Source organism: Trachurus japonicus, chromosome 17 (genome assembly GCF_045865225.1).
Source record: "Trachurus japonicus isolate A0001 chromosome 17, Traja_1.0".
Lineage (NCBI taxonomy): Eukaryota > Metazoa > Chordata > Actinopteri > Carangiformes > Carangidae > Trachurus > Trachurus japonicus.
Window position 1 is genome coordinate 20,755,666 of NC_140923.1, and position 9,108 is coordinate 20,764,773.

Below are 9,108 nucleotides of genomic sequence, written 5' to 3' on the forward strand. Positions count from 1 at the left end.
ATACTCCTTCATGATATGTTGCATGAAAGCATTGGATCTCTATACACACACTCTCTACTCAGCCAGTTCACTTCCTGTGGGATCAATGTGATTAAATAATCTTATCGTACAGTTCTTCTGGAGGTATGTGACTCCAGTAAATACTTTCTTCGCTCCGCAGCCCCTCCTGTTCTGTGCAGGAACGTTGCTTTTGGAGCCAGCAGCAGTGGCGTGCCGCCTCTCTGGCAGTTTTGTGGACGACCGGCTGTTACATCTATTGTTTCTGTCATTTTTGTGGGTGTGGTTGTGTTTTGTTGGTGAAAAGTGGAGCTCGTCAAGTGGTGGGAAGTTGTGGTTTTTGGATGTCCGTGGGTCGATGATGCTCTGCTCTGACTCATTCTCTTGGACAGACTATTAACAAACCAAAAAAAAAAGAGCTGCAGCTATTGATTCTAATCCTGACTGATCATTTAGAGATGAGCTGAAATTTACAGATACTCTTCCAGTAAATAACCCAAAGCTGCACTGGTTACTGGGGAGTTTTAGTTGTAAACTCAGTAATAAACTCAGAGCACAGACAGCTGTTTGTGATCAGTGAGTCAAACAACAAAAGAACAAGTAATCAGTCCAAGGCCCATTGATGTACTGTAGAAGATGAAGAAGTAACAATGAAAACAGCTCTGACTCCTCCACAGTGATTTGGGTCACAGGCGTTCACTCTTTTATATAACGTAGATTATATCACGGTTTTCAAGTAAGAAGCTAGTAGATCTTTAAAAACATGAAATAAAATGTCCAGCGGTGCACCTGGCCTGACCCTGACCCCTATAAACCGTCCACAGATCAGCTCCGGTCTCGGCCCAGTGGACTCCTGTGGGATCTCAGTGGCGCCACAGCCTGAGAAAAAAAGTGAAATAAATCCTGAAGAAAATCAAATGTTTCCTGAAGAAATGACGTTCATGTTTCACCAGAGTGGTGTGGAGATATTCATGTAAGGAATGCCAGCTTCCTGGAAGTCAGAGCTCAGCATGGAGTTTCATAAGCTCAAATAACTCCCCCCAGCCCCCCCTCCACAGTCACTCCTGCTGTCTGAGGTATTCCACTCATGCTCTTGACTCACTGCTGAATAACTGCACATATTTCTCAGTTCTCATGAACCGCGTCGCCTTGTCCACAGGATGTCCCAGTCACTGCTCTGTGGGATTTGGATGTCGTAACATTGTGGTTGTGAATGTCTGTGAGCTGCGGTTGGATCCTCCACGTCCCTGCTGACTTGTTTCTATCAACAGTGTATATGCAGTGGGTACGGAAAGTAGGCTATTCAGACCCCTTTAAATTTTTCACTCTTTGTTTCATTTCAGCCATTTGCTAAAATCATAAAAGTTCATTTTATTTCTCATTAATGTACACTCAGCACCCCATCTTGACAGAAAAAACAGAAATGTAGAAATGTTTGCAAATTTATTAAAAAAGAAAAACTGAAAAAACTGAAATATCACATTTTTTAATAAATTATATATATTTTTTCTACATCAAGGCTATGAGTTGAGCGACTGCTTTTTTCTTCCTTCACTGTTTTTGTTCCGGCTGTCAGCTCCTCTTCAATTCAGGTGTGCGCTCCTACCACGTCCTTCACAGAGTCACTCATGATGACCACATTTGTTTGACGTTTTTCCTCTTAAGATTAAGGTTTATTGTTCTCCTAAACAATACTCCAAAAATGTAGTCACTGTGATAGTCATGTCTTTCTCCTAGCCAAATTAGATCCTGTCTTTGCCCAGTGGCTAAGGGGCAGGCTTAGGTAAATTCAATGATCTCTACATACAGTAGATGGCACTTTTGCTACATTTGATGCTCTCTCCACTTTACAGCATTCTAACCATTTGCCAGTTTGTTCATACCAGTAAATGGGTCAAGCCTTAAAGGGATAGTTCACCCAAAATTCAAATTGCACTCATTATCTCACCCTCATGTCGACTAAGAGCTGGGAGAAGTAGAGTTATCCGTGGCTTCTCTGAGGTCTCAGCGTAGCAGTGCATGTACATACAGTATAACGGTTGCAAACCACTCTTCTTCGTAACAAAAAGACATCAAAAAACATCCAAATACCTCCATGCTGCTAGTACGTAATGTCCGTCTTGTATTGAAGCCCCGAAATGCTAAATTGTTCCGAAAAAAATTAAATAAGTCTATATTTCAAGCTTGTTTGTAGCGGAACCTCCTCTTCCTGGTCCGTCCAAATCTCGCGCCTGCGCAAATCGCGCAAATCCATTATAGTAGAGTAGACCATGTGGGATCTATTCTAATTCTAATGTCAGTACAACATGTGAACGTTGTCATATAGCTAAGGCTGACCTGGCATACATACAGTATGTTCTGGTTCTGGTCCTGTGATAAGCTGTATAATTTTTGGACAATGATATTTCAAACTTTATCTGAAGCTTTTAGCAAAGATATTCAACCCAGTGCTGAAATGACAATCTTTGGAGTCCCAGGGGAGGGTATATCAAGGACAAATAAAATGAAAAATGGGCTTGTTTTTTCACCTCTCCTTGCCCGAAGAAGAATCCTACTGGAGTGGAAATCTGCACATCCATGGATGGAAGACCTGATTCTATTCCTTAACCCTATGATACGCATTATGATGCCGTTGGGGGGGGGTGTTTGGAGTGTTTTTAAGTCTCAAAATAGACTAAATAAACATAATCTAAAGAAATTTTTTTAGAAATTATTATTTTTTGGAGGTTTTGCGGATTTGTTGCCTGTAGGCAGCATTGTACCATAACAGTGCATAAGTGAAAGTGTACCATTGTGAAACACAACCCATTGAAATTAATGACTCAAAGAGTCTAAACGGATTTCTTTGAAGAATAATTCATTATAATTGCATTTTGCAGTAAATTCTATATACTGTTCTAGAAATACCGGGCTCTTTCACTTTCACCTCCACTGGCCTCATCCTCATCTCAATTCTCACTCTAATCTTCCTCATCATCATCATAATAACCTGAAGTTTACATTACTGCAACCAAAATCAAATTTATTGTAAGGATCAAAACAAGATTATGATGAATATGATTATATGTTTTTGAACATTATATTTACACCTAAACACACACAACCATAATCTCATGCTGCAATGTTGATTCCATAATGGTTCACTGTTGCCTCAAGGCGACATTGCAATTTTCTATAATGGTACCTTGTTGCCTTCGGGCAACTGGTGCAATTTAACAAGTTTCCATTAAGCAAATAAATTGCATGGAACTATTAAAAATTAAACTTTACTAATCTATTAGTGTAAATATTTTTTTTCCAGATGAAAAAGGGCCAGGAAGTTATGTTTTCAGACCGTTTTGGTGGAGCAAAATGGCAAACCTATTCCCCTTGAAAAAGTCTGCAAAAAAGGGTTTCAGTATGGCTTCCTGAAAGTCATGTGATAAATTAAAGCATTGTTATTGGTTCTCTATGGTCTTTTCTCTTTTTTTAAGTATTATATCATTAAAAGGGATGTATTGTGGAGATGTGACAGGCCAAAAATTGGTATGTTGCCTGAGGGCAACATGGTACCATAGAGGGTTAAGATGAAGAAGATACAATTTTGTATAAGAGGGTCAACCCTAAAAGTTCCATGAAACATGGGCCCCTACTGTTTTATTTTGAGAGACTTGAAGTCCTTCCACAAAATTGAAAATTAAGCGGGAATAAATCCAGTTGTTAGTGCTTGAATCTCCTTGAAGGCCTCAGAAAACTTGAGATAATCACAGACGGTAAATAGCATACTTGTGTTGTCTTGAATATCCACTTTTCCCCTTATTTATCTATTTATTCATTTTATTTTATTATTCTTTTCTTAAAAAATATTATTTATTTATTTATGGGAGGGGGGAGAAAATAAGAAGAATGATGTTTGTTGAATGTGTGTGATTATTGCTCATTTTCTGAAATAAAAACATGTTTTAAAAAAGGTTCCTTGTAAATATACCAAAGAATGAATACATAGTACAGCAAAATTATATTGCACTAATAGTTAAAAAGGGCTCAGACATAGAAAAATAATAAAATAACAGGTACAATAGAATTCACACGCAACACACATCCACTGTGCACATAGTGTACTACAGTTGTTGTTTTGCGCTTACGTGTTGTGTGTATTGCAAGGGGGGAAAAAGAAGCACATTATATCTATTCACTTAAAATTGTTTATGGTTGGATGCTAATCTTAGCTAGTGTCTAACTTTAAGTTACAGTTTGTTTTTTGTTAGGTAGGTGGGTAGTTTGGGAGGTCTGAGAAGTCTGTGTCATAAAGTTTTAGTTATAAACATCTGTCAGCTCAGCTGGGGCAGCTCATTTCATACTCCATGTAAATCCAGTCATGTGATCAGTGACCTAGAGACTGTAGTTAACCCTCTTCCTGCCAGTTTTCAGTGTGGGGACCTGATCCAGACTCACTTTGTCCCAGCACATGAACAAACCCCCACCAGACCACCTGGAACAGAGAGAGCCATGTCTGAACATGACATGAAGGCAATCTTTTGGATCATGTTATCTGTTCTCACACACACACACACACACACACACACACACACACACACACACACACACACACACACACACAAACACAAACTTCTCAGTGCATGTTTGAGTAGCCATCTGACGTTGTCTGTGGAAAAACAATTGCGGCTTTGAGGGATGTTAATGTAGGAGGAGTCAGTACTAATTTTTGTGAAACAGCCTTACTAAACATTATGCTAAAGAGAATGAAGACTGTAACAATACTGCAGAGCAGTCTGAGGTGTCTGATGTCTGTTAGACTGACATCATAGTTTTTACAGTGAGATCCTGGTGTTCAGAGCCCGTGCAAATAATAAAACAAGTCCCCACACATGCGTCAACTCACATCCACCACATGCACACACAGAAACACACACACACACACACACACACACACACACACACACACACACACACACACTCACTCACAAAGAGTAATAAGAAACCATCTCATGACTGCATCAGATAAACATGACCCCAGTCAGGCCTGAACAGCTCAGTACATTCTCACAGAAACTCTAAAGCTCCAAGAGGAGGAGAGGAGGAGGTCTGAAGATCCAGGGAAACTGAACTTGTTTCAGTTTTTTTATCCTGAAACACACATCTGTGGATTCATGTATCATTGTCACCAGGAAATGAGGTGTTTGTTTTCACAGTCTGAGATCGGACATGTTTGAGACCTAAACCTGACAGTAACCAGACCATCAGGAGTGCTCCGTCAGACCAGTCCACACAGTGGAACCACCACCCATGTGGATCTGTTTAACATGTACTCAAATTGAAGGTGAGAGCTTCCAGTATGAAGACTTAAACCAGAGTGTATTAATAATTTTAGTTTGTCAGTTGGTTGGTTAGTTGGATAATTAGCCTAATTAATTCAGCTTAGTCCACTGCAAACTATAAGAAAGTCTATCTATCTAGATTGATAGAAAGATAGAAAGACTTTATTGTCCACCGTAGTGGAAATTTCTCTTCGGCCTCTCCAAGACAACAAAGCATAAAACAATCAAAGCACTCCACAGCATACACATAAAAGACATAGAAACAAGAAACAAACTGAAATGTTGTGCAAAACAGGGATAGACAATAACAGCAGATACAACAGCCCTCTAAGGGGTTGCCAGGTGCAGTCAAACAACCATAACATATTCAGAGCTTGTATGGCCTGGGGAAGAAAGGATTTCTTAAAAATTTCCTGGCTCATCGAGGGAACTCTGAATCTTCGGTCGGATGGAAGCAGATCAAACTCTGATGATGTGTAACATCCTCAGATATCTGTCTGGCCATCCTGACAAACAACTGCGGTGTTGAACAGCTCACCGAGTTGACGTTGTTGCTTACCGACCAGCTTCCCAGCAATATTTACTATAGAGGAAAGCTTCTTTTTTGCTGCACCTTCATATTGCTCCACCTTAAAATAAATAGATTTACGATTAGTTCTAGTTCTTTTGTTTTGGCCACATTCATTTCCAAATAGCTGGACTGGCACCAGTCCTGCAGTACAGAGACCTGTCTCAAATAAGATTCCTATCTATCTATCTATCTATCTATCTATCTATCTATCTATCTATCTATCTATCTATCTAAATGGCCGTGGCCTCTGTGGTGTGACCCACAGGTTTAAACTGCTACACTGCACTGTCACCATCTTAGCAGTGCCTGACTCCACCCCTAACTCCCAGATAACCCAAAAATTGGCAAAGAGGAGGAGCATGTGTGAAGCCAAGATTTGTTACATGCTACCAAAACATAATATTCAAAACAAAATGTATCTATCTATTCATTAAAAGGTAATTTAGTCCTTTATATTATGATTACTGTTGTGTTTTCTAACCCAAGGTTCCTGGGTGCCCTAAAATCCCTAAAGCCTTAAAATAAAATCGGATTATTATTTATTCTGGGTCTTTTCTCTTGATGCTGTTGGTGAAGAGAGAATTGATCATTTTACAGATCTCCAAAGATTCAATGTACAGAGCATCATAACACCATCAGCTCCGGTCCGGAACAGACTCAGTTCTCCAGCCACAGTGTGGATCACAGGACACTCAGGCTTCTGTCCAACCCAATGATGAAACTTGCTCATTTGGGTTTTTCACACAGTGCTGATTGGTCCATTCTGCTCAAATGTGTGAACATGATTTATACACACTTCAACTACAGCGCCAGGACAGTGCTTACTTAAGAAATAAGTCATTTCTTACTACGCCCTTCAGACATTTTCAAACACTGAACCACTGAGGAAATCATGGTGAAAATCAAACTGTAAATGTCAAAGCAGAAAACATATTGAACATAAGAGGGAATGCAGAAATTAGAGAAAATACATGAATTCATGTTCCATTTCCATACATACATACAAAATTATAACAAACATTAGTAGTTTGTTCGAGGGTCAGTCTCAGATGAGTCAGGGTGGGAGATGGGAGACACATGGACAAGTGAGGTTTTATTTTCATTTTTTAAAAGAAATACAGTGTAATTCTAGCAGATTGTACAGTATGTGTAAACCACTATCTTTTTCCATAACTTCATTATTTTCAAAATACATTTGTCATGGTTTGTGTCTGTCATTCCCTGTTACGTTCCTGTTTTATTTTGAAGTTCAGTGTCTTGTCTTCCTGTGTCGTTCCTCCTGTGAGTGTGATCACCTCATGTGTCTCACCTGTGTCTCGTGTATTTACTGTAACTCAGTGTTTTTCCCAGTGTCCTTGGTCTGTTAATAAATAAACTGGACCCAAATGCAGACACCAACACAGAGGACAGGTAAAGCGGCACAACGGAATATGTATTACTCACTGGCAAAAACAAAAAGTCAGGAACAAAGAGCACATGAAAGTTCAGAAAAACACTGGAACACAGGAGCATGGATCGACACAGGACGATGGGAAACACTGAGGTGAAGGAACGAGACACAGGTGAGACACATGAGGTAATCACAGGAGGGACAGCACAGGAAGACAGGACACTGAACTTCAAAATAAAACAGGAACTAAACAGGGGATGAAACACACAAACCATGACAACATTTCACACTAAAATAGATTCCCAAAAAAGGAACCAAATACCTTTCTGAAAATATACATTTTGTAATCGCTATGCAAGTATGAAATTAAATTGTGATCACTCTGCTTTGAATTTGTCTAATGACAGGGTGTGGACATGTATTTCTGGGTTTGCCCCTATAGTAGCCTACTTACAATAAGTTTGGGATATATGACTTACAGGTGAAATTTATGAAAAATGCAAAATGTTGATGCTACAGTGATATGTTATCATGGAAGTAGGGCATTTATGGTCATTTCTTCATCTCAAACAATTTAGAAAAACAGTGTCATCAGCAACCTGCTTATTGGATTCATGGATCAGACATGTGTTGTGATGAGATGTTTGTGGCTTGCATTATAAGTACTGAAATATTCAACAGACATTCAAAAGTTACCTGTAAAGTTTAGAGTGGATTTTAGGTGCATTCTGAAATTTCATCCCAAAGCCCAATATCCCTAACTTTTTATGAGTAGTGTATTTCCAGGTCTGCTCATGTCTGCTAGTTTGTTAATAAAAAGTGCTGGAACTTGACCAACATGCATTGAATATGAAGTTTACTGGAAAATCTCAGTCTTTTGGGAGGGAGAGGAGGTCTCAAAGGAACACTAGCCTACTGACCCTTATGCTGTGTGTAACTGATGATTCACGTTCTGCTGTTTTCTCAGTTGTGTTTCTCTCACTGACCTTCCAGTGTTTTTCCGTATCAGTTTCTCTCAGTCACACTGACACATACTGACACCTGACTCCTCCAGAGCGAGACAACTGACTGTCCAGAGGAGGAGACAATCCCAGTGACCCGGTGAATAGACCCAGAGCCACAGCGGTCAGGATGTTATGAAAGCTCTGCTCATCTAAGCGCTCCACTCCAACTTCAACAGCAGACATCTGCTGCACAGCATAGAGAGAAAAAACACTGTTTTATTGTTCTGTCACTGAAGAATGTGAGTGAGCAGTGGAGCTGCCTTGAAATTATCTTCTACTTCTTCCATCCACTTACGTAACAGCCCACATTACTGAGCCGTCCTCCCTGCGTGACGCCACTGACCGAGACGTGATGAGCTGGTACACACATCGCCAGCCTACAGAGCGGGCCAGCACAGACCTGTTCACTTAGAGCTGCTGTCTTCAGGGCCGGCTCTAGCCATTTTGGTGCCCTAGGCGAGATTACTCTCAGGCGCCCCCCCAACAATGATCATAATGATCATAATGATCATAACGATAACATAGCAGTGTATCTCTATGTCCTCTCTGACCCTGAGATACACAACTTGCACATACAATCAGTAAAATTGCATTGAGTAAATCCTGGGTGAAGACATGAAAAAATTTGTCTCTTCACAATCATGAGAACAAACTGTTGTGGTGCTTGAAATGGGTATACAAAAGTCTGGGCTTCACAAAAGCTGTGGAATATACTGTATGATATAAGGCGATAAGTGTAGAAAAAGATTTGTGAAATTGCTTTTTGAGCATAAATGTTAGGCCTAACTGTTATTCTCACCAAATGTCTCAATTGTGAGATAACAGAAG